At 38.1% G+C, this 26,187-nt stretch overlaps 1 protein-coding gene across 1 annotated transcript in view; it reads right to left on the minus strand.

Annotated features, from left to right (window-relative positions):
• Dpy19l2 (dpy-19 like 2) overlaps nucleotides 1-26,187 on the minus strand; it is a 107,786-nt gene that overhangs the window by 12,084 nt on the left and 69,515 nt on the right. The gene's annotated exons all lie outside the window — the stretch shown is intronic.

Here is a 26,187-nt window from a genome sequence, read left to right on the forward strand (position 1 = left end):
GAGACCGTGCATCTTATAGAAGAAAAAGTAGGTCCAGAGCTTCAACATGTCGGCTTAGGACCAGACTTCCTCAACAGGACTCCCATAGCACAAGAAATAAAAGCAAGAATTAATAACAGCAATGCAAAGAAAGAGCCTACAGAGTGGGAGAATATCTTTGCCAATCATACTTCAGATAGAGCGCTAATCTCCAGAATCTATAAAGAACTCAAAAAACTCTACACCAAGAATGCAAATAATCCAATCGACAAATGGGCTAAGGAAATGAATAGACACTTCACAGAAGAAGATCTACAAGCAATCAACAAACATATGGGAAAATGTTCAACATCTCTAGTAATAAGAGAAATGCAAATCAAAACCACCCTAAGATTCCATCTCACTCCAATTAGAATGGGGATTATCAAGAATAGAAGCAACAACAGGTGTTGGCGAGGATGTGGGGAGAAAGGTACACTCATACATTGCTGGTGGGGCTGCAAATTAGTGCAGCCACTCTGGAAAGCAGTATGGAGACTCCTTAGAAAACTTGGAATGGAACTACCATTTGACCCAGGTATCCCACTCCTTGGCCTATACCCAAAGGATTTAAAATCAGCATATTACAGAGATACAGCCACATCAATGTTCATAGCTGCTCAGTTCACAATAGCCAGATTGTGGAACCAACCTAGATGTCCTTCAATTGATGAATGGATAAAGAAACTGTGGCATATATATACAATGGAATATTACTCAGCCATAAAGAATGATAAAATTATGGCATTTGCAGGGAAATGGATGAAACTGGAGAATATCATGCTAAGTGAGATAAGCCAATCTCAAAAAACCAAAGGAAGAATGATATCGCTAATAAGTGGATGATGACACATAATGGGGGGTGGGAAGAGTTAGTGTTAGGGTTAGGGTTAGGTTTAGGGAGGGGGCAAGAATGGAGGAAGGAAGGACTGTATAGAGGGAAAAGAGGGGTGGGAGGGGTAGCGGGGAGGGAAAAAAATAACAGAATGAATCAAACATTACCCTATGTAAATTTATGATTACACAAATGGTATGCCTTTACGCCATGTACAAATAGAGAAACAACATGTGTCCCATTTGTGTACAATAATAAAAACAAAACAAAACAAAAAAAAAAAAACACTGCTCACCTCATGAAAAGAAAAGTAGGAGCCTGGGGTCCTATAGTCTTTGCTTTTGAGGGTACACTCCCAGTGACCTGAAGACTAAAATTCCTATCCACTTCCACTAGCCCAAGCTTCTAACACCTGGGCCTTCTGGGGATATTCAAGATCCAAACTAGCCAGGCACAATGGCGCATGCCTCTAATCCCAGTGACTCAGGAGGCTGACGTAGGAGGATTGTCAGTTCAAAGCCAGACTTAGCAATTTAGCAAGGCCCGAAGCAACTCAGTGAGACCCTGTCTCTAAATAAAATTTTAAAAAGGGCTAAAATGTGACTCAGTGGTTAAGCGCCTATGAGTTCCATCGCTGGTGTGGAGGAAAATAAAAGGATTCAACCTATTTAAAAAAAAAAAAAAAAAAAGATACAAAGAAACTCACTTCAGCTTTAAAGGTACACATAAGCTGAGGTGAGGGGATGGAAAAAGATATTTCATGCAAATAGTAACCAAAAGAGAGCAGGGATGACTACAGTTATGTCTTGTAAAGTTGAAGAACACAAAAAAATAAAACAAAAATCAGTTGCATTTATATATACTAGCAATTAACTATCTGTAAAGTAAATCAGTAAAACAATCCCATATGTAATAGCACAACAAATAATAAAATAGGAATAAACTGGTGATCCAAGATGGCAGACTAGAGGGTGACTGCATCTCCAGTCGCTCCAGAACCCAGGAGTTAAGAAGGGGAGGCATTGAGAGACTCGGACTAAAATAGAGTCACGGATGAGTCTCGCCCACCGAGTAAAGCTTGGCCTGGGCAGCAGGCCCGGATAGAGGTGGCTTATCGGAGCCGGGCAGGGCAGCTAGAGTCTTCCCCAGGTAGCCCTGCGCACTCCAGCAGTGGGCCCCGCCCACACAGCCAGCTTCCCAGCTTCTCGGAGCAGGCCCCCCAGTGAGAGCCTTTCTGATCAGAACAAGCTCCAAGTACCGGAGCCAGCGTGGTGTGCTCCGGCCCGCAAGTGGCTTCAGGGACCAGGACAGAGCAGCCAGGGACTTCCCCAAGCAGCCGGGGCCCCTGCGGTGGGAGGTGCCTTTCAAGGCTAGCTTCTCGGAGCGGACCGCCCAGTGAGAGCTTTTCTACATAGAGCCAGCCACAAGTCCCTGAGTCAACAAAGAGCTTCGACCCACAAGCAGCCTCTGGGATCAGGGCAGGGCAGCCAGAGACTTCTCCAGGTGGCCCTGCCCCGTCCGGCCGCAGGCTCTTTCCACGGGGCGATCCAAGATGGCAGCCTAGAGGGTGACTGCATCTCCAGTCGCTCCAGAATCCAGGACTCAAGAAGGGGAGGCATTGAGAGACTTGGACAAAAAAAGAGTTATGGGGTGAGTCTCCCCCACCAGGTGAAGCTTGGCCTGGGCGGCAGGCCTGGATAAGGGCAGCTTATCAGAGCAGGGCAGGGCAGCTAGAGTCTTCCCCAGGTAGCCCTGCGCACTCCGGCGGTGGGCTCCTCCCACACAGCCAGCTGTGCGGTGCAGGCCCCTCACTGAGAGCCTTTCCGCACAGAGCCAGCTCCAAGCCCTGGAACCAGTAGGGGGCTAGGGGCAGCTTTCTTCGGAAGCACTGCATTATCAAGTTCCTCCAAGACTTCAGGCTACTGAAGGCTGGGAGGTGATACACTGGAAATCTACAGGGACACTATAAGCCAATAGCGGAAATCTGCAATATCTCAGGGTCCCACTGACAGCTGACCAATATGAGAAAACAAGGGAAGAAAATGTCCCAAACAAACCTAGATACTATATCAATAAAACCCAATGACAGCACAGCAGAAGAAATGTCAGAAAGGGAGTTCAGAATGTACATAATTAAAACAATCAGGGAAGCAAACAAGGAGATGAAAGAGCAAATGCAGGCATTAAATGATCGCAACAATCAACAGTTAAAAGACCAAATACGGGAAGCAAGAGATCATTTCAATAAAAAGTTAAGAGATACTGAAAAAAAAAAAAAAAAAAAACAGATATCTGTGAAATGAAGGAAACGATAAACCAAGTTAAAAACTCCATAGAAAGCATAACCAATAGGATAGAACACCTGGAAGACAGAACCTCAGATATTGATGACAAAATATTTAATCTTGAAAACAAAGTTGGCCAAACAGATGCAGTGGTACAATCCTAATTTGAATGAACTGAGTGGTAACTGTAGGTAGGTGGGGCATGGATGGAGGAAGTGGGTCCCTGGGGACTTGTCCAAGAAGCTTTCTCCTTCACTATGGTCACTTACCCTTGCTCTTTTTCTTCTTTTTGATCACTAGGCGATGAGCCGCTTCCCTCTGCCACACACTTTGATCAAAATGCTCTGCCTCACCTTCGGCAGAATACACTTCTCCTCTAAGTTTTTCTTTTCAGATATTTTAATCACAGTAACAAAAATCTAACACACCATCTAAAACAATCTACAGGTTCAACATAATATCAAAATTCCAATGGCATTTTTTGCAGGAAAAAAAAATCTATGTATGAAACAATAAAAGACCAGGACTAGCCAGATAAATCTTGATAAAACAGCACCAACCTGGAGGCATCACAGTTCCTGACTTCAAATCATAGTATAAAACTATAGTGATCAAAAAAGTATGGTGGAGGGGAAATCTGAGATGTCAGATTAGCAAAAGAGTACATTTTCCAGTTGCTCCATTTCTTGGGATTCAAGCAATGAGAGTATAGCTTTCCAGTGAGGGAGGTGACAGCAGAAATCGACTAAAATCCAGTATCAGAATCAGACACAGATATCTAGTTGCTTTGAACATGGAAAAAGGAAGAATATCCTTCAGACTTTGCTAGGAGTGCTGATGATGACAGTTCACTGTACAGGGGAAAGGTCACATAGGCAGAGAAAGAAAAACTATGAAAAATAATTGGGAAAACCTGTGGAACACAGATACAATTTGATCTTAACTGATTCTGAGTATAACAAGCTGCTGATTAAAGAGTACCCCATGTTTCTCTGCTGGCAGGCAGAGAACTAAGCCATCTTGAGGTGGCTGTGCAGCAGCTTTCTTCTCTGGGAGATTTTTAACAAGTGTTATCACACTGTCCCAGCACATGCCTGCCTGGTGGGTGAAACTGAGGTGGTTTAAACTCACACTTGAATTAAAGTCAGTCTATGTGTCAGAGCTAAGAGAAAAAAACAACAACACAGGATTTATTATAAAAGAGAACTACTCAACAAAAAACATCCTCACAATAGAGAAAGTTGAATGTTTCTCAACACATGCAAGTCCAAGATTCTGAAAACGTGAAGAAACAGGCAAAGATTTCTCTTCCTGAAGGTTACAATCCCCAACAAATGAGCATATAGATATTGAAGGGAATGAAGTTTCAAAAAGACTATAAAATATATTATTAAAATAATTAGTGGGTTAAAAGAGATCTAATGAAAGTATTAAGAGTAAATACATGAGATAAAAGAGCAATTCAATATAGAGATAGAAATTCTGAAGAGAAACCAATGAAAACTACTGGAAATGAAAGAAAATAAATCAAATAAAAATTTCACTTGAAAGTATCACCAACAGATTAGATTATATATGAAATATAATTTAAGGTCTCAAAGACAGGGTATATGAAATGGAGCACACTAAAAAATAAAAGAACAGGATCAGAACACACGGAAACTCTGGGATAACATTAAGAGACCAAATTTAAGAATCCTCAGGATGGAAGAGGGCATAGAGATATAGGTTAATAGCATTAAGAAACTTTTCAGTGAAATAATAACAAAATATGTGCCAAACCTCATGAATGGAGATGAACATCCACATACAGGATTCATATAGATCTCCAAATAGAAAAGATCAAAAAAGAACCTCTCCAAGACACATTATAATCAAAATGCCTAATATAAATAATAAGGATAGAATATTAAAAGTCACAAGAGAAAAATGTCACGTCACTTAGAGGCAAACTAATAAACCTCACATCTAATGTCTCAACTCAGATTCTAAAATCCAGGTTGGTTTTTAAGATGGCGGCCTAGAGGGCGGCTGCATTTCATGTTGCTCCAGGACTCAGGATTCAAAAGAGGAGATAGTGAGAGACTTGGGACCAACTCAAAGCTGCCGGGTGAGTCTCTCCCGTTGGGGAGGTGTCCCGGATGGGGCGGTAGTCACGGAACACAGGGAAATTTATGAAGTAGAGTTGCTCGGCGAGACACCCCTCCCCCCGCTGGAGCGATAAACATGGACCACTGGGAACTTTGCAGAGGAAGCTGCTCAGCACAGTGCTTGGTTTCAGAGTAAACCACCTGGCTTCGGCGGCTGCCCAGAGGACAGCCTGTATAGGCAGGCGATTAGGTGCAGAACAGGGTCCCAGGTTCTAGGCGGCTTTTCGGTGGAAGAGCTGCAGAGACAAGCTGAGGGGCGGAGTGAAGGTTCCAGGACTGCGGGCAGATTCTCTGAGGAGGGGCAGCCTAAGGAGACTCGTCTGCGAAGGGTGAGGCTCCCAGGCCCAGGAGGTAGGTCTGGGCCCCTGGGAACGTTGCCTGGGAAGGCTGCCCTGCCCAGGCAGCAAAATACCACTCTCCCCGCTGGAGCAGTGAACACGGACAGCGGGGAACTTTGCAGAGGAGGCTGCGCAGCACAACGCTTGGTTTCGGAGCAACCTCTTGGGGCTCCGGCGGCTGCCAGAGGAAGAGCTGGGCGGCGAGCTGTTTGGACTCAGAGCAACCTCCTGAACAAGGGGGGGGGGCGCTGTCCTGAGGAGGTGGAGGTGCACAGTGAGTTGCTTGCTCGCCAAGCGCCCACACAGAACACCGGGTGGCTGCCTGGAGGAAGAGCCGAGCGGCAGGTGGGAAGAAAATGCCTCAAACAAATCTGGATGTAACATCAATAAAATCCAATGACAGCATGGCACAAGAAATGTCAGAAAGGGAGTTCAGAATGTACATAATCAACATGATAAGGGAAGCAAACGATGAGATGAAAGAGCAAATGCAGGCATTGAATGAACGCACCAATCGACAGTTAAAAGCGCAAATACAGGAAGCAAAAGACCATTTCAATAAAGAGTTAGAGATATTGAAAAAAAAAAAACCAAACAGAAATCCTTGAAATGAAGGAAACAATAAACCAAATTAAGAACTCCATAGAAAGCACAACCAATAGGATAGAACACCTGGAAGACAGAACCTCAGATATAGAAGACAAAATAATTAACCTTGAAAACAAAGTTGAACAAACAGAGAAGATGGTAAGAAATCATGAACAGAATCTCCAAGAATTATGGGATATCATGAAAAGGCCAAATTTGAGAATTATTAGGATTGAGGAAGGCTTAGAGAAACAAACCAAAGGAATGAATAATCTATTCAATGAAATAATTTCAGAAAATTTCCCAAATCTGAAGAATGAAATGGAAAATCAAGTCCAAGAGGCTTATAGGACTCCAAATACACAAAATTACAACAGACCCACACCAAGGCACATTATAATGAAAATACCTAACATACAAAATAAAGACAGAATTTTAAAGGCTGTGAGAGAAAAGAATCAAATCACATTCAGGGGGAAACCAATACAGATATCAACAGATTTTTCAATCCAGACCCCAAAAGCTAGAAGGGCCTGGAACAACATTTTTCAAGCCCTGAAAGAAAATGGATGCCAACCAAGAATCTTATACCCAGCAAAATTTACCTTCAGATTTGAGGATGAAATAAAATCATTCCATGATAAACAAAAGCTAAAAGAATTTACAAAAAGAAAGCCAGCATTACAGAACATTCTCAGCAAAATATTCCATGAGGAAGAGATGAAAAACAAAGAAGTAAATCAGCAAAGGGAGGAGCTATCCTAAAGGAATTCTCAAATAAAGAGGAACCAAGTTGTGTCAAAAATAAACAAATAACTGAATAAAATGAGTCAAAGAACCAGGAATACAAATCATATCTCAATAATAATCCTGAATATTAATGGACTAAATTCATCAATAAAAAGACATAGATGGGCAGATTGGATAAAAAAGAAAGATCCAACAATATGTTGCCTGAAAGAGACTCATCTCATAGAAAGAGAGACCCATAGACTAAAGGTGAAAGGATGGGAAAAAACATACCATGCACATGGACCCAGCAAAAAAGCTGGGGTATCCATCCTCATTTCAGATAATGTGGACTTCAAGCCAAAGTTAGTCAGAAGGGATAAAGAAGGACATTTCATACTGCTTAAGAGAAGCATAAATCAGCAAGACAAAACAATCATAAATATCTATGCCCCAAACAGTGTCTCACCCATGTATGTCAAACAAATCCTTCTCAATCTCAGAAACTAAATAGACCATAATACAATAATACTAGGTGATTTTAACATGCCTCTCTCACCACTGGACAGATCTACCAAACAAAAATTGAACAAAGAAACCATAGAACTCAATAACACAATCAATAATTTAGACTTAACAGACATTTATAGAATATACCATCCAACGAAGCTTGAATACACTTTCTTCTCAGCAGCACATGGATCCTTCTCTAAAATAGACCATATATTATGCCACAAAGCTAATGTTAGCAAATACAAGAAGATAGAGACACTTCCTTGTATTCTATCAGATCATAATGGATTGAAATTAGAAATAAATGAAAGAGTAAAAAACAGAAATTACTCCAACACCTGGAGATTAAACAATATGCTATTATATGATGAATGGATAACAGAAGATATTAGGAAGGAAATTAAAAATTTCTTAGAGGTAAATGAGAACAAAGAAACATCATATCAAAATCTCTGGGACACTATGAAAGCAGTACTTAGAGGAAAATTTATTTCATGGAGCGCATTCAATAAAAGAAGTAAAACTCAACAAATAAATGACCTAACACTACAGCTCAAAGCCCTAGAAAAAGAAGAACAGAGCAACACCAAAAGTAGTAGAAGACAGGAAATAGTCAAACTCAGAGCTGAAATCAACGAAATTGAAACAAAAGAAACAATAAAAAATATTGACAAAATAAATAGTTGGTTCTTTGAAAAAATAAACAAAATTGATAAACCTTTAGCCACACTAACAAAGAGAAGATGAGAGAAAACCCAAATCACCAAAATTCAGAATGAACAAGGAAATATCACAACAGACACGACTGAAATACAAAACATAATTAGAAGCTGTTTTGAAAATCTATACTCCAACAAAATAGAAAATTTCGAAGATATCAACAAGTTTCTAGAGACATATGAATTACCTAAACTAAACGAGGAGGACATACACAATTTAAATAGACCAATTTCAAGTAATGAAATAGAAGAAATCATCAAAAGCCTACCAACAAAGAAAAGTCCAGGACCTGATGGGTTCTCAGCCGAGTTCTACAAAACCTTTAAAGAAGAGTTCATTCCAATACTTTTCAAAGTATTCCATGAAATAGAAGAGGAGGGAACCCTCCCAAACTCATTCTATGAAGTCAATATTACCCTGATACCTAAACTAGACAGAGACACATCGAGGAAAGAAAATTTTAGACCAATATCCTTAATGAACATTGACGCAAAAATTTGTAACAAAATTTTAGCAAATCGCATACAAAAACATATTAAAAAGATAGTGCACCATGAGCAAGTGGGTTTCATCCCAGGGATGCAAGGTTGGTTCAACATCAGGAAATCAATAAATGTAATTCACCATATCAATAGACTTAAAGTCAAGAATCACATGATTATTTCAATAGATGCAGAAAAAGCATTTGATAAAATACAGCACCCCTTCATGCTCAAAACACTAGAAAACATAGGGATAGTGGGAACATTCCTTAACATTGTAAAGGCCATCTACGCTAAGCCCATGGCTAATATTATTCTAAATGGTGAAAAACTGAAAGCATTCCACCTATTATCTGGAACAAGGCAGGGATGCCCTCTTTCACCACTTCTATTCAATATCGTCCTTGAAACTCTAGCCAGAGCAATTAGACAAACCAAAGAAATTAAAGGGATACGAATAGGAAAAGAAGAACTCAAACTATCCCTCTTTGCGGATGATATGATTATATACTTAGAGGAACCAGGAAATTCCACCAGAAAACTCTTAGAACTCATAAGTGAATTTAGTAAAGTAGCGGGATATAAGATCAATGCTCATAAATCTAATGCATTTTTATACATGTGATGAATCTTCAGAAAGAGAAGTTAGGAAAACTACCCCATTCACATGAGCCTCGAAAAAAATAAAATACTTGGGAATCAATTTCACAAAAGAGGTGAAAGACCTCTACAATGAGAACTACAGAACACTAAAGAAAGAAATTAAAGAAAACCTTAGAAGATGGAAAGATCTCCCATGTTCCTGGATAGGCAGAATTAATATTGTCAAAATGGCCATACTACCAAAAGTGCTATACAGATTCAATGCAATTCCAATTAAAATCCCAATGACGTACCTTACAGAAATAGAACAAGCAATCATGAAATTCATCTGGAAGAATAAGAAACCCAGAATAGCTAAAGCAATCCTTCGCAGGAAAAATGAAGCAGGGGGCATTGCAATACCATAACTTCAACTATACCACAAAGCAATAGTAACAAAACGGCATGGTATTGGTACCAAAATAGACAAGTAGATCAATGGTACAGAATAGAGGACACGGACACAAACCCAAATAAATACAATTTTCTCATACTAGACAAAGGGGCCAAAAATATGCAATGGAGAAAAGATAGCCTCTTCAACAAATGGTGCTGGGAAAATTGGAAATCCATAAGCAACAGAATGAAACTAAACCCATATCTCTCACCCTGCACAAAACTCAACTCAAAATGGATTAAGGACCTTGGAATCAGACCAAAGACCCTGCATCTTATAGAAGAAAAAGTAGGTCCAGAGCTTCAACATGTCGGCTTAGGACCAGACTTCCTCAACAGGACTCCCATAGCACAAGAAATAAAAGCAAGAATCAATAACTGGGATAGATTCAAACTAAAAAGCTTTCTCTCAGCAAAGGAAACTATCAGCAATGCGAAGAAAGAGCCTACAGAGTGGGAGAAAATCTTTGCCAATCATACTTCAGATAGAGCGCTAGTCTCCAGAATCTATAAAGAACTCAAAAAACTCTACACCAAGAATGCAAATAATCCAATCGACAAATGGGCTAAGGAAATGAATAGACACTTCACAGAAGAAGAACTACAAGCAATCAACAAACATATGGAAAAATGTTCAACATCTCTAGTAATAAGAGAAATGCAAATCAAAACCACCCTAAGATTCCATCTCACCCCAATTAGAATGGCGATTATCAAGAACACAAGCAACAACAGGTGTTCGCGAGGATGTGGGGAAAAAGTTACGCTCATACATTGCTGGTGGGGTTGCAAATTAGTGCAGCCACTCTGGAAAGCAGTATGGAGATTCCTTAGAAAACTTGGAATGGAACTACCATTTGACCCAGGTATCCCACTCCTTGGCCTATACCCAAAGGATTAAAATCAGCATACTACAGAGATACAGCCACATCAATGTTCATAGCTGCTCAATTCACCATAGCCAGATTGTGGAACCAACCTAGATGTCCTTCAACTGATGAATGGATAAAGAAACTGTGGCATATATATACAATGGAATATTACTCAGCCATAAAGAATGATAAAATTATGGCATTTGCAGGCAAATGGATGAAATTGGAGAATATCATGCTACGTGAGATAAGCCAATCTCAAAAAACCAAAGGAAGCCCCAGCACCACAAAAAACAAAACAAAACAAAAAAACCAAAGGAAGAATGATCTCGCTGATAAGTGGATGATGATACGTAATAGGGCGTGGGAGGGGTTAGTTTTAGGTTTAGAGTTAGGGTTAGGGATGGGGGCAAGAATGGGGGAACGAAGGACTGTATAGAGGGAAAATTGGGATGGGAGGGGTGAGGGAAAGGGTAAAAATAACAGAATGAATCAACCAACATTACCCTATGTAAATTTATGATTACACAAATGGTATGCCTTTCCTCTATGTACAAACGGAGAAACAACATGTATCCCATTTGTTTACAATAAAAAAAATAAAGATTCTAAATTCCAGAATGTCTTGGATGAGAGTATTCAAAGTATGAAAGGAAACAAATGCTATCCAAGGTTGTAATATCCAGTAAAACTAACATTCAGAATCAAAGAACAAATAAAAATGTTTCATAATATGGATGAATACTATACCAGCACTACATAAAATGCTTATAGAAAAACTACAAAAAGAAAAATTCAAAAATAAATCCTAGAGCTCTCAAATGGATGAAGTTCTCCAGAAGAGAAAGCAAATGAAAATTCAAAACAATTTAAATTTATGAAAGAAGCCAAAATAACTGGAAATAATAAACATCTCTCCATTAATAACTCTGATTGTAAGTGGTCTTAACTCTCTAATTAAAAGACATAGACTGGCAGAATGGATTAAAAAACAAGATCCAATCCTATGCACTTTACAAGAGTCTCATCTCATGGCAAAGATGTCCACAGGTTGAAAGTAGAAGAATAGGAAAAGATATTCCATATAAATGGAGTCCAAAACCAAGCAGATTCCAAGCAAAAAATAATCAGAAGCTACAAGGTAAGGAGATTACATACTGTTAAAAGAAATAATCCAACAAGAAGTTATGACAGTAAAGATTTATGCCCCAAATGTCAGTGCTCCTAGTTACATAAAGCATCTGCTTCTTGTCATTATCTCCCAGACAGACCCCAATACAATAATACTGTGAGACCCCAATTCAATAATACTGGTGACATCCTTCTCACCAATACACAAGGCATTCACATATAAAATCAATAAAATACTTTGGGACTAAATCATATTATAAATAAAATGAACCTAACAGATGTCTATAGAACATGTCATCCAATGACAGCTGAATACTTTTTCTTCTCAGCATTTCATAGAATAATTTCCAAAACACAGCATATTTTAGGCTACAAATACAACATAATTGATATTCTCCTGTGTATCTTATCAGATCATACTGTGATGAAATTCAAAATCAACAGTAAGAAAAATTATAGAAACCTCACATTTAGGAGATTAAACAATACTCTTTTAAATGAAGAATATATCATAGGAGGAATGAGAGGAAAACTTAACAAGTTCTTAGAATCGAACAGTAATGCTAAAATCTCTGGTACAGTGCAAAATCAATTTTACAAAGAAAGTTTACAGCACTAAGTCTGTACATTTTTTAAAAAGGAAAAATATCAAATAAATAATCTAATGGCACATCTCAAGGACATAGAAAAGCTGGAAAAAATGAATTCCAAAGCCAGTGGAAGACAGGAAATAAGATCAGAGCTAAAATTAATGAGATAGAGAATAAAAAAATACAAAGTGTCAATGCAACAGAGTTGGTTCGTTGAAAAGATAAATAAGACTGATAAACTCATAGCCAAACTAAAGGGAGAGAGAAGGCCCAAATCAATAAATTAGAGACGAAAAAAGAGATATTGGGGCTGGGGATATAGCTCAGTTGATAGAGTGCTTGCCTTACATGCACAAGGCCCTGGGTTCAATCCCCAGCACCACACACACACACACACACACACACACAAAAATACCACCACAGACATTTCTGAAATTGAGAGAATAATTAGGGACTATTTTGAAAACTTATATATCAGTTGAAAAAATCTAAAAGATATTGACAAATTTTGAGTCACAGACACCTTCCAAAATTGAATCAAGAAAATATAGAAATTCTCAACAGACAAATATTAAGCAATGAGATTGAAGCAGCAATCAAAAGCCTTCCAACAAAGAAAAGCTCAGGAACAAATAGGTTCTCAGCTACCAGACATTTAAAGACAGAAAACAGACCAAAATCCTTAATGAACATAGATGGGAAAATTCTTAATAAAATATTTGTGAACTGCATTAAAAAAAAACACATTAAGAAGATTATATACTACAATGAAGTTGGATTTATTCCAGGGATGTAATGTTGGTTCAACATAAGCATTATCAATAAATGTAATTAACCACATAAATAGAATCAATAAGAATCACATGATTATCTTGGTGGATGCAGAAAGCACCTTTGACAAAATCCGACACTAATTCATGTTAAAAATGCTGAAGAAACTAAGGATAGAATGAACTTAACTCAACATTGTAAATACTGATCTAACGTCAACATCACACTGAATGGAGAGAAACTTAAAGTATTTCCTCTAAAATTTGGAACAAGACACTCTCCTCATTCCTATCCAATACAGTTCTTGAAACTCTAACAGAACAGGCAAGAGAAGAAAATTAAAGATATACTAATAGGAAAAGAAGAAGTTAAATTATCTGTTTGCTGATGACATGATTCTGTATCTAGAAGATTCAAAAAAACTCCATCAGAAGTCTTCTGGAGCTGATAAACAATTACAGCAAAGTAGTAGAATACAAGTCAATATTCATAAATCAATCACTTTCCTATACTCCAAAACTGAGTCTGCTGAAAAGGAAATCAGGAAAACTATCCTTTTTAAACAAGAAATACAAATGGTGAACAAATATATGAAAAATGTTCAACATTAGCAATTAGGGAAATGCAAATCAAAATTACACTGAGATTTCCTTTCACTCCAGGTAGAATGGCAGTCATCAACTATGCAAACAATAATAAATACTGGAGACGATGTGGAGAAAAAGGAAAACTTACATTGTTGGTGGGATTGTACATTAATACAACCACTATGGAAATCAGTATGGAAGTTCCTCAAAAGGCTAGGCATGGAACCACCATATGACCCAGCTGTACCACTCCTCTGTATTTATCCTAAAGAATTAAAGTCATCATATTGTAGCAAAACATGCATACCCATGTTTATAGAAACACAATTCACAATGGCTAAACTATGGAAACAGCCTAGGTACCCATCAAAAGTTGGATGGATAAAGAAAATATGGGATATAAACAGAATGGAATTTTATACAGCCATAAAGAAGAATAAATTATGTCATCTGGCAGAAAAAGGATGGAACTTGATAACATTATATTTGGAGAAATAAGCCAAACTCAGAAAGTCAAGGATTGTATGTTTTCTCTCATATGTGGAAGCTAGATAGGGAAGAGGAAAAAAAATGGTTGGTTGGGGTAAATCTCATGAAAATCGGAGGGAGCTCAGTAGAGTAAAGGAAAGGGATCAAGGGTAGGTGTGAGGGAAGAGAGAGAGAAAATACTTGGGAATGATTATTACCAATAATTTTGTCCTATTGTGTACATGTAAGAATATGTAACAACAAGCCATACCATTAAATACAACTGTAACACACCAATAAAATAGTATGGAAAAAATAAAATGCTTGTGCAGAGGAAAAGAAATAAAAGCATAAAGAGAGAGTCTAACAAAATGAGAGAAAAGCTTTGCTAGCTACTCCTTCAACAGAGGAGTAATATCCAGAATATATGAAGAACTCAAAAAACTTAACATAAAAAAATAATCACCCTGGGAGGGGTTAGCATTAGGGTTAGGGGTAGGTTTAGGGTTGGGGTCAAGGAGGGGGGCAAGAATGGAGGAAGGAAGGACTGTATAGAGGGAAAAGAGGGGTGGGGGGGAAGGAAAAAAAATAACAGAATGAATCAAACAACATTACCCTATGTAAATTTATGATTACACAAATGGTATGCCTTGACTCCATGTACAAACAGGGAAACGACATGTATCCCATTTGTTTACAATAAAAAAAAATAATCACCTAATCAATAAATGGGTAGAATATCTGAATAGACAGTTCTCAAAATAAGAAATATAAATGGTCAACAAATATATGGGAAAATGTTCAATATTCACAGCAATCAGGAAAAAGTAAATCAAAATTGCACTAAGATTTCATCTCATCCCATTTAGAATGGCAGTAATCAAAAATACAAATAACAGGAGGTTTCAAGATGGCGGACTAGGGGGCGGCTGCATTTCATGTTGCTCCAGGACGCAAGATTCAAAAGAGGAGATAGTGAGAGACTTGGGACCATCTCAAAGCCGCTGGGTGAGTCTCTCCCATTGGGGAGGTGTCCCGGATGGGGCGGTAGCCCCGGAACGCAGGGAACTTTGTGAAGTAGAGTTGCTCGGTGAGACGCCTCTCCCCCCACTGAAGCGGTGAACACAGACAACTGGGAACATCGTAGAGGAGGCGGCTCAGCCCAGCGCTTGGACTCGGAGCAACCACTGGAGCTCCGGGCGGCTGCCTGAGGAGTAGCTGCGTGGCGAGCTGTTTAGGCCCAGAACGACCGCTTCTGAACACCGAGGGGCTGCCCGGAGGAAGAGGAGAAGCGCGGCGGGTCGCTTGGTCTAGGAGTGACTTCATCAGAGCCACAGGCAGTTGCCAGAGGAGGAGCTGCGTGGCGAGCTGTTTGAACTCAGAACAACTGCTCCAGAACACCGGTGGCCTGCCTGGAGGAGGAGCGAGGGGGGTTGCTTGGTCTAGGAGTGACTGCCTCAGAGCTACAGGCAGTTGCCAGAGGAGGAGCTGCGTGGCGAGCTGTTTGAACTCAGAATGACCACTCCTGAACACCGGTGGCCTGCCCGGAGGAGGAGCGAGGGGGGTCACTTGGTCTAGGAGTGACTGCATCAGAGCCACAGGCAGTTGCCAGAGGAGGAGCTGCGTGGCGAGCTTTTTGAACTCAGAGCGAGCGCTCCTGAACACCGGGGGGTTGCCCGGTAGTGCGGCGGGTCGCTTGGTCTAGGAGTGACTACATCAGAGCCACAGGCGGTTGCCAGAGGAGGAGGCGAGTGGTGAGTTGATTGGACTAAAAGAGACTGCTAATGAACACCAGTAGCCTGCCTGGAGGAGGAGCGCGGTGGGTCGCTTGGTCTCGGAGCCACTGCTCCTGAACACCCGGGGGGCTACCCCGAGGAGGAGGAGGAGGAGGAACAGGGCAGGTCACTTGGACTTGGAGTGACTGCCTAGGGCTACGGGCTGTTGGAGGGAGGAGGAGACGCGAAGTGAATTGCTTGGGCTCCTACTGACTGTGTCGGAAACCCGGCCACTGTCCAGAGGAGGTGTGTGGCAGGTCTCTGGGTCTCAGAGTATTGTACGGAGCTCCAGGTGGTGGCTCAGAGGAGGGGCTGCACAGCCAGGCGATTAGGTGCAGAGCAGGGTCCCAGGAGCTAGGTGACTTCCTGCTGGAAGAGCCCCACAGAGACACGCCTAGGGGCGGAGCGAAGTTTCCAGGACTGCGGGCAGATTCTCTGGGAGAGGCAGCCTAAGGAGACTCGCCTGCGAAGGGTGAGGCTCCCAGGCCCAGGAGGTAGGTCCAGGCCCCTGGGAACGTTGCAGAGGAAGACAGCCCAGCCCAGGCGGTAGTTGTGGATTGAGGGGAACCTCTAGGAGGTGAACTGATCAGCAAGACGTCTTCACCGAGTGAGTCTTCCCTGCCAGGTGAGGTTTTCCTACAGGGACGGTAAAACCAGAGACACAGGCATAAACAGGCCTTGCCTCAGCCCGCAGCCTAGTTCCCCGTTGGATGACCATTGGTCAACAAATGGAGGCACCTCTGCCCACTAGCAGGGAATATATCCAACCTGAGGGTCACCACCCCTAAAGAGGCAGCTTCTTCGTGGAGCTCCGCATTATCAACTTCCTCCAAGACTTCAGGCTACTGAAGGATAAGAGGGGATATACTAGCAATCTTCAGGGACATTATAAGTCGATAGACGAAATCTGCAATATCTTAATGACCCACTGATTCCTGAACAATATGAGAAAACAAGGGAAGAAAATGCCCCAAACGAATCTAGATGTTACATCAATAAAATCCAACGACAGCATGGCAGAAGAAATGACAGAAAGGGAGTTCAGAATGTACATAATTAAAATGATTAGGGAAGCAAACAATGAGATGAAAGAGCAAATGCAGGCATTGAATGATGAGATGAAAGAGCAAATGCAGGCATTGAATGAACGCACCAATCGACAGTTAAAAGAGCAAATACAGGAAGCAAAAGATCATTTCAATAAAGAGTTAGAGATATTGAAAAAAAAAAAAAACAGAAATCCTTGAAATGAAGGAAACAATAAACCAAATTCAGAATTCCATAGAAAGCATAACCAATAGGATAGAACACCTGGAAGACAGAACTTCAGATATTGAAGACAAAATATTTAATCTCAAAAGCAAAGTTGAACAGAGAAGATGGTAAGAAATCATGAACAGAATCTGCAAGAATTATGGGATATCATGAAAAGGCCAAATTTGAGAATTGTTGGGATTGAGGAAGGCTTAGAGAAACAAACCAAAGGAATGAATAATCTATTCGATGAAATAATATCAGAAAATTTCCCAAATCTGAAGAATGAAATGGAAAATCAAGTCCAAGAGGCTTATAGGACTCCAAATACACAAAACTACAACAGACCCACACCAAGGCACATTATAATGAAAATACCTAACATACAAAATAAAGACAGAATTTTAAAGGCTGTGAGAGAAAAGAACCAAATTACATTCAGGGGGAAACCAATACGGATATCAGCAGATTTTTCAATCCAGACCCTAAAAGCTAGAAGGGCCTGGAACAATATTTTTCAAGCTCTGAAAGAAAATGGATGCCAACCAAGAAACTTATACCCAGCAAAACTTACCTTCAAATTTGACGATGAAATAAAATCATTCCATGATAAACAAAAGCTAAAAGAATTTACAAAAAGAAAGCCAGCATTACAGAACATTCTCAGCAAAATATTTCATGAGGAAGAGATAAAAAACAAAGAAGCATATCAGCAAAGGGAGGAATTACCCTAAAGGAACTGTCAAATAAAGGAGGAACCAAGATGTGTTGAAAAATAAATAAATAAATAAAAAAATTTTAAATATGAACCCAATGACCGGGAATACAAATCATATCTCAATAATAACCCTGAATGTTAATGGCCTGAATTCATCAGTCAAAAGACATAGACTGGCGGATTGGATTAAAAAGAAAGATCCAGCAATATGTTGCCTGCAAGAGACTCACCTCATAGAAAGAGATACCCATAGACTAAAGGTGAAAGGATGGGAAAAAACATACCATGCACATGGACTCAGCAAAAAAGCTGGAGTATCCATCTTCATTTCAGATAATGTGGACTTCAAGCCAATGTTAGTCAGAAGGGATAAAGAAGGACATTTCATACTGCTTAAGGGAGGCATAAATCAGCAAGACATAACAATCATAAATATCTATGCCCCAAACAGTGGCTCATCCATGTATGTTAAACAAATCCTTCTCAATTTTAGAAACCAAATAGACCATAACACAATAATACTAGGTGATTTTAACATGCCTCTCTCACCACTGGACAGATCTTCCAAACAAAAATTGAACAAAGAAACCATAGATCTCCATAACACAATCAATAATTTAGACTTAACAGACATTTATAGAATATACCATCCAACCAAGAGCGAATACACTTTCTTCTCAGCAGCACATGGATCCTTCTCTAAAATAGACCATATATTATGCCACAAAGCTAATGTCAGCAAATACAAGAAGATAGAGACACTACCTTGTATTCTATCAGACCATAATGGATTGAAGTTAGAAATAAATGAAAGAGTAAAAAACAGAAACTACTCCAACACCTGGAGATTAAACAATATGCTATTATATGATGAATGGATAACAGAAGATATTAGGAAGGAAATTAAAAAATTCTTAGAGGTAAATGAGAACAAAGAAACATCATATCAAAATCTCTGGGACACTATGAAAGCAGTACTTAGAGGAAGATTCATTTCATGGAGCGCATTTAATAAAAGAAGTAAAACTCAACAAATAAACAACCTAACACTACAGCTCAAAGCCCTAGAAAAAGAAGAACAGACCAACACCAAAAGTAGTAGAAGACAGGAAATAGTTAAACTCAGAGCTGAAATCAACGAAATTGAAACAAAAGAAACAATACAAAAAATTGACAAAATAAATAGTTGGTTCTTCGAAAAAATAAACAAAATTGATAAACCTTTAGCCACACTAACAAAGAGAAGGTGAGAGAAAACCCAAATCACTAAAATTTGGAATGAACAAGGAAATATCACAAGAGACACGACTGAAATACAAAACATAATTAGAAGCTATTTTGAAAATCTATACTCCAACAAAATAGAAAATTTTGAAGACATCAACAGGTTTCTAGAGACATATGAATTGCCTAAACTGAAGGAGGAGGACATACACAATTTAAATAGACCAATTTCAAGTAATGAAATAGAAGAAGTCATCAAAAGCCTACCAACAAAGAAAAGTCCAGGACCTGATGGGTTCTCAGCCGAATTCTACAAAACCTTTAAAGAAGAGCTCATTCCAATACTTTTCAAAGTATTCCATGAAATAGAAGAGGAGGGAACCCTACCAAACTCATTCTATGAAGCCAATATTACCCTGATACCTAAACCAGACAGAGACACATCGAGGAAAGAAAATTTCAGACCAATATCCTTAATGAACATTGACGCAAAAATTCTCAACAAAATTTTAGCAAATCGCATACAAAAACATATTACAAAGATAGTGCACCATGAGCAAGTGGGTTTCATCCCAGGGATGCAAGGTTGGTTCAACATCAGGAAATCAATAAATGTCATTCACCATATCAATAGACTTAAAGTCAAGAATCACATGATTATTTCAATAGATGCAGAAAAAGTATTTGATAAAATACAGCACCCCTTCATGCTCAAAACACTAGAAAACATAGGGATAGTGGGAACATTCCTTAACATTGTAAAGGCCATCTACGCTAAGCCCATGGCTAATATTATTCTAAATGGTGAAAAACTGAAAGCATTCCCTCTAAAAACTGGAACAAGGCAGGGATGCCCTCTTTCACCACTTCTTTTCAATATCGTCCTTGAAACTCTAGCCAGAGCAATTAGACAGACCAAAGAAATTAAAGGGATACGAATAGGAAAAGAAGAACTCAAACTATCCCTATTTGCTGATGATATGATTGTATACTTAGAGGAACCAGGAAATTCCACCAGAAAACTGTTAGATCTCATAAGTGAATTCAGTAAAATAGCGGGATATAAGATCAATGCACATAAATCTAAGGCATTTCTATACATAAGCGATGAATCTTCAGAAAGAGAAATTAGGAAAACTACCCCATTCACAATAGCTTTGAAAAAAATAAAATACTTGGGAATCAATCTCACAAAAGAGGTGAAAGACCTCTACAATGAGAACTACAGAACACTAAAGAAAGAAATTAAAGAAAACCTTAGAAGATGGAAAGATCTCCCATGTTCTTGGATAGGCAGAATTAATATTGTCAAAATGGCCATACTACCAAAAGTGCTATACAGATTCAATGCAATTCCAATTAAAATCCCAATGATGTACCTTACAGAAATAGAGCAAGCAATTATGAAATTCATCTGGAAGAATAAAAAACCCAGAATAGCTAAAGCAATCCTTGGCAGAAAGAGTGAAGCAGGGGGTATCGCAATACCAGATCTTCAACTCTACTACAAAGCAATAGTAACAAAAACGGCATGGTATTGGTACCAAAATAGAAAGGTGGATCAATGGTACAGAATAGAGGACACGGACACAAACCCAAATAAATACAATTTTCTCATCCTAGACAAAGGGGCCAAAAATATGCAATGGAGAAAAGATAGCCTCTTCAACAAATGGTGCTGGGAGAATTGGAAATTCATATGCAACAGAATGAAACTAAACCCATATCTCTCACCCTGCACAAAACTAAACTCAAAATGGATTAAGGATCTCGGAATCAGACCAGAGACCTTACATCTTATAGAAGAAAAAGTAGTTCCAGAGCTTCAACATGTCGGCTTAGGACCAGACTTCCTCAACAGGACTCCCATAGCACAAGAAATAAAAGCAAGAATCAACAACTGGGATCGATTCAAACTAAAAAGCTTTCTCTCAGCAAAGGAAACTATCAGCAATGCGAAAAAAGAGCCTACAGAGTGGGAGAAAATCTTTGCCAATCATACTTCAGATAGAGCACTAATCTCCAGAATCTATGAAGAACTCAAAAAACTCTACACAAAGAATGCAAATAATCCAATTGACAAATGGGCTAAGGAAATGAATAGACACTTCACAGAAGAAGATCTACAAGCAGTCAACAAACATATGGAAAAATGTTCAACATCTCTAGTAATAAGAGAAATGCAAATCAAAACTACCCTAAGATTCCATCTCACCCCAATTAGAATGGCGATTATCAAGAACACAAGCAACAATATGTGTTGGCGAGGATGTGGGGAAAATGGTACACTCATACATTGCTGGTGGGGTTGCAAATTAGTGCAGCCACTCTGGAAAGCAGTATGGAGATTCCTCAGAAAGCTTGGAATGGACCCACCATTTTACCCAGCTATCCCACTCCTTGGCCTATACCCAAAGGGCTTAAAATCAGCATACTTTAGAGATACAGCCACATCAATGTTCATTGCTGCTCAATTCACCATAGTCAGATTGTGGAACCAACCTAGATGTCCTTCAATTGATGAATGGATAAAGAAAATGTGGTATATATATACAATGGAATATTACTCAGCCATAAAGAATGATAAAATTATGGCATTTGCAGGCAAATGGATGAAAGTGGAGAATATCATGCTAAGTGAGATAAGGCAATCTCAAAAAACCAATGGACGAATGATATCGCTAATAAGTGGATGATGACACATAATGGGGGGTGGGAGGGGTTAGTGTTAGGGTTAGAGTTAGGGTTAGGGAGGGGGGCAAGAATGGAGGAAGGAAGGACTGTATAGAGGGAAAAGAGGGGTGGGAGGGGTGGGGGGGAGGGAGAAAAATAATAGAATGAATCAAACAACATTACCCTATGTAAATTTATGATTACACAAATGGTATGTCTTTACGTCATGTACAAACAGAGAAACAACATGTATCCCATTTGTTTACAATAATAAAAAAAATTAATTAAAAAAAATACAAATAACAACTGCTGGTCAAGAAGTTGGGGGAAAGGCACACTGATACATATTTGGTGGGACTGCAAATTGGTACTATTTTGGAAAGCACTATGAAGATTCCTTAAAAGAATAGGAATGGAACCACTATATAACCCAGCTATTCCACTCCTTGGCATTTACCCAAAAGAAGTATAATCAGCATACTATAGTAATAAATGCAGAACAATGTTTATGGCAGCTAATGGAACCAGGGGAGGTGTCCATCAATGAACAAATGCATAAAGAAAATGTGGTATGTATACACAATGTAGTTTTACTCAGTTCTAAAGAAGAATGGAATCATAGCATTTGCTGGTAAATGGATGGAACTGGGGAATATCATTCCAAGTGAAATAAATCAGACTCGAAATGTCAAGGGTTGAATATGCTGTCTCATAGGTGGAAGCTAGAGAAAAAAAAGGGGATATCACAAAAACAGAAGGGAGATCTGTGGAGTAGAAGGACCAAGGGGGAGGGAAGAGGGGAGAGAAAAAGCAGGAGAACCAGTGAATAAAATTGACCGAATTATGCTATGTGCATGTGTGAATCTATCAAAATGAATTCTGCTTTATATTTATGTATGACTTAATTTGGTTTTATATATAACTTGATTTTATATGTAACCAATTAAAAACAGTAAACAAATAGAAGGTAGACCAATAAAATAGGAGAAGGGGACCAGGGTGAGGAAAGAAAGGAGTAAAAAGGGAAGTACAGAAGATTAAGTTGGAGCAAATTATGCTATGTGCATTTATGAATATGTCAAAATGAATCTCATTATTATGTATAAATATAATTCACTAATAAAAAACATAAAAATAACAGTATGGTACTGGCATAAAGACAGACATGTAGACCAATGAAAAAATTTGAGAGCAGCTTAGAAATAAATCCACACACATGATCAAATGGTCTTTGATAATTGTGACAAGATGAAATAATGGACAATAGTCTCCAACAAACATTGTTAGGAAAACCATATATATCCACATGCAAAAATAAAATAAAATTGAACTATTATCTTACACAACACCCAAAAATCAATGTAAAATGGATTAAAGACTTAGACTTAAGATTTGAAACTGTAAAACTCCTACAAGAAAATATAGAAGAAAAATTTCAGGACATTGTTCTTGGCAATATTTTCTTAGATATGACACTAAAAACACACGTAGGAAAAGCAAACAAAGACAAGTGGGAGTACATCAAATTAAAATGCCTCTGTGTAGGAAGGAAACAGAATGAAAAGAATACATACAGAATAGAAAAAAAAAGTTGCTAAACATTTATCTGATAAATAAATGGTGACTCTCCAAAACATATAAGGGACTCCTACAACTCAATGGCAACAAAAGAAGAGGAGAAGGAAGAGGAGGAAGCGGGTAGGGAGAGGGGGAGGGAGGGAGAAGAAAGGAAAAAAAAAAACAATTCAATTACAATACAGGCTATGGACTAAGAACTTGAATAGATATTTCTCCAAAGGTGACATAGGAATTGCCAACCGATGCAAATCCAAATCATAATGGCTTATCCCTTATATATGTCAGGATAGCTATAATAAAAGAAATAACAGCAACGAATGTTGGCAAGGATATGGAGAAAACAGAATCCTTGCACATTACTGTGGGAATGCAAATGTTACAGCTCCTTTGAGAAACAGTACAGAAGTTTTTTTAAAATAGAACTACCATAAAATGCAGTAATCACACTTGTGGATATTTATCCAAAAGATGTGAAATTGAGATATTGAAGAGATAATAACACTCCTAAGTTTATTGCAGCACTATTCACAATAGTCAGGATGTAGAAGCAATACTTAATATTCAGGGACATATGAATAGATAAATAAAATATTACAATGGAATATTATCCATCCTATAAAAAGAATGAAATTTTGTAATATGTGACAGTATAGATTAACCCTGGGGTCATTATGCTAAGTGAAACAAGCCAGTTACACAAAGACAAATATTTCATGATTCCACTTATGTGAAGAAACTAAAATAGTCAAATTCATAGAATACACCTTTTGGCCATTTCCATGTCATCTTTGGAGAAATGTATATGTGAATTCTTAACCTATTTTGTAATCAAGTGGAATGAGAATGAAATGTGAAGTTACTAATTAATTGGAATAGGGTTTCATTTAAGCAAGTGAATAAATTCTAGAGATCAACTACCCAACATTGTACTTCTAGTCTATAATACTGTATTGTACACTTTAAAATTGCTAAGAGGATAGATTTCATGTTCAAAATTCTTACCATGATAAAAAATTTACTATTAGTTATTAATAACGAAGAAAAACCATATAATGAACTTAAAACATTTTTAAAAGCCAGTTTTAAAATATAAAACCCAGTTTTACTGAGATATAATACATATACCATATACTTTCAACCACCACTTTTAATTATAAAAATTACTTTGGTTTATATGGACCAAAAGAAAACTTTCTTAACTTCATAAAGGTCATCTATTCTACATTAACATCAACTGAAACAGTGAACCACTATAGGTATTTACCTCGGTGCCAGAAACAAAATAAGAAAAAAACTGTTTATGACTGCATTTGAAATTTGTTCTGGAACTTTTAGCCAATATGTAAATTAGGGGGAAAAAAGAAGTATAAAAACTGAAATATATCATTTTTGGATTATATGATAAGCTTCTTAGAAAATCTAGATATCAATTGAAAATGATAACTAAATAGTGAGTTTGATAATGTGCTGGATACAAAAGTGATACAAATCAAAGAAAATTTCCTATAAACCAGTAATGACAAGTTAAAAAAATACAAAAAATTACTATATTCAACAGGAAAAAAAGAGGAAATACATATAAAACCCATATGAAAAAACTCCTTAGACTAAGCTTGATAAGAATTACCATAACAACTAACACTGGAATGTTTGTTCTATCAGCAATTATAAGCATTTTACACATTAATTCCTCAAATACATGTGGCAACCCTGGGAGGTAAATAAATAAATAAATTTCAATATTCATAGATATAGCAATGACAAAATACATGGTGGTCACTCATGGTGGTAAATAATAATTGCCAATAGTACTATAAAATGTAAAAAAATATCTAGGCAAAAGCCCATGATGCACTGTTAAATAAAAGTGAAAAGCTACAAAATAATAAGAATATTATGATTCCATTTTTAAACATTATAATTCCATGTGTTTTCTAGAATGATATACATGAAGCTGCTTACAATGAGTACCTCTGTGAAGTAGATCTAAGAGAGGGAATATTTTCTCTTTTTTAATACATACTGTTTTCCCTGAATGTATTGCTACAAACATGCATTGTATTATATTTGTGATTTGAAGGACTGCTCTGTCCATACACACAAAACCTGTCATTTTCTGGTATGTAAACGATGAAAAAGACTTGGTTTTTCTGAGCTAAGCATCTTCCATCCATTAACCCTCACCAGTCTGTTTTCTTCCACATTCTACCCTCTCAAATACCTAAAGAGAGTTGTCACATACCCCTCAAATCTATTATCCAATTAAACATCCCAAGTTCCCTCATGAATTCCTTACATGAGTAGTTATCAGTTTTCAAAATAATGTCTTAGAATGTCAAGGAACATTCCCCTGGCCTCCCTCTGACTAGAACAAAGTCCAGGGGGTCTATTATCACCTTTATTTTGACATGATTTCAACAAATGCTAAGGTCTTAATTAGGTCTTCTGGCAACCACACAAAACTGCTAATTGAAAACGCAGCATGAAGTAAGAGATTCATAGAAATTCTCTGCAATATATTCACAATTTTTTTGTGAATCTAAACTTCTGAAAAATAAAATTAAATGATGTAACTACAGATAAAAAATTTAAATGGAGATAACATTTTCCTCAGAAGGTTCACAATGTACTTTTTGTGTCCTGTAGCAATCTATCTATGTATGACTTCTAAGACATGTTATTTTTTGTTGGCATCTGCTTAGGCCTTGTATTCCAACTTCACTGAAACCACTAAAAATGTGATAAAACAAACTATTTTAACAATAAGTGTATAAAAACATTTCATTAATAGTCAGAAAAACAATTATTCTTTCTCTGAAAGTTACAAACAAATAAGTATGATCAAATTAA

Source organism: Sciurus carolinensis, chromosome 8 (genome assembly GCF_902686445.1).
Source record: "Sciurus carolinensis chromosome 8, mSciCar1.2, whole genome shotgun sequence".
Classification (NCBI taxonomy): Eukaryota; Metazoa; Chordata; class Mammalia; order Rodentia; family Sciuridae; genus Sciurus; species Sciurus carolinensis.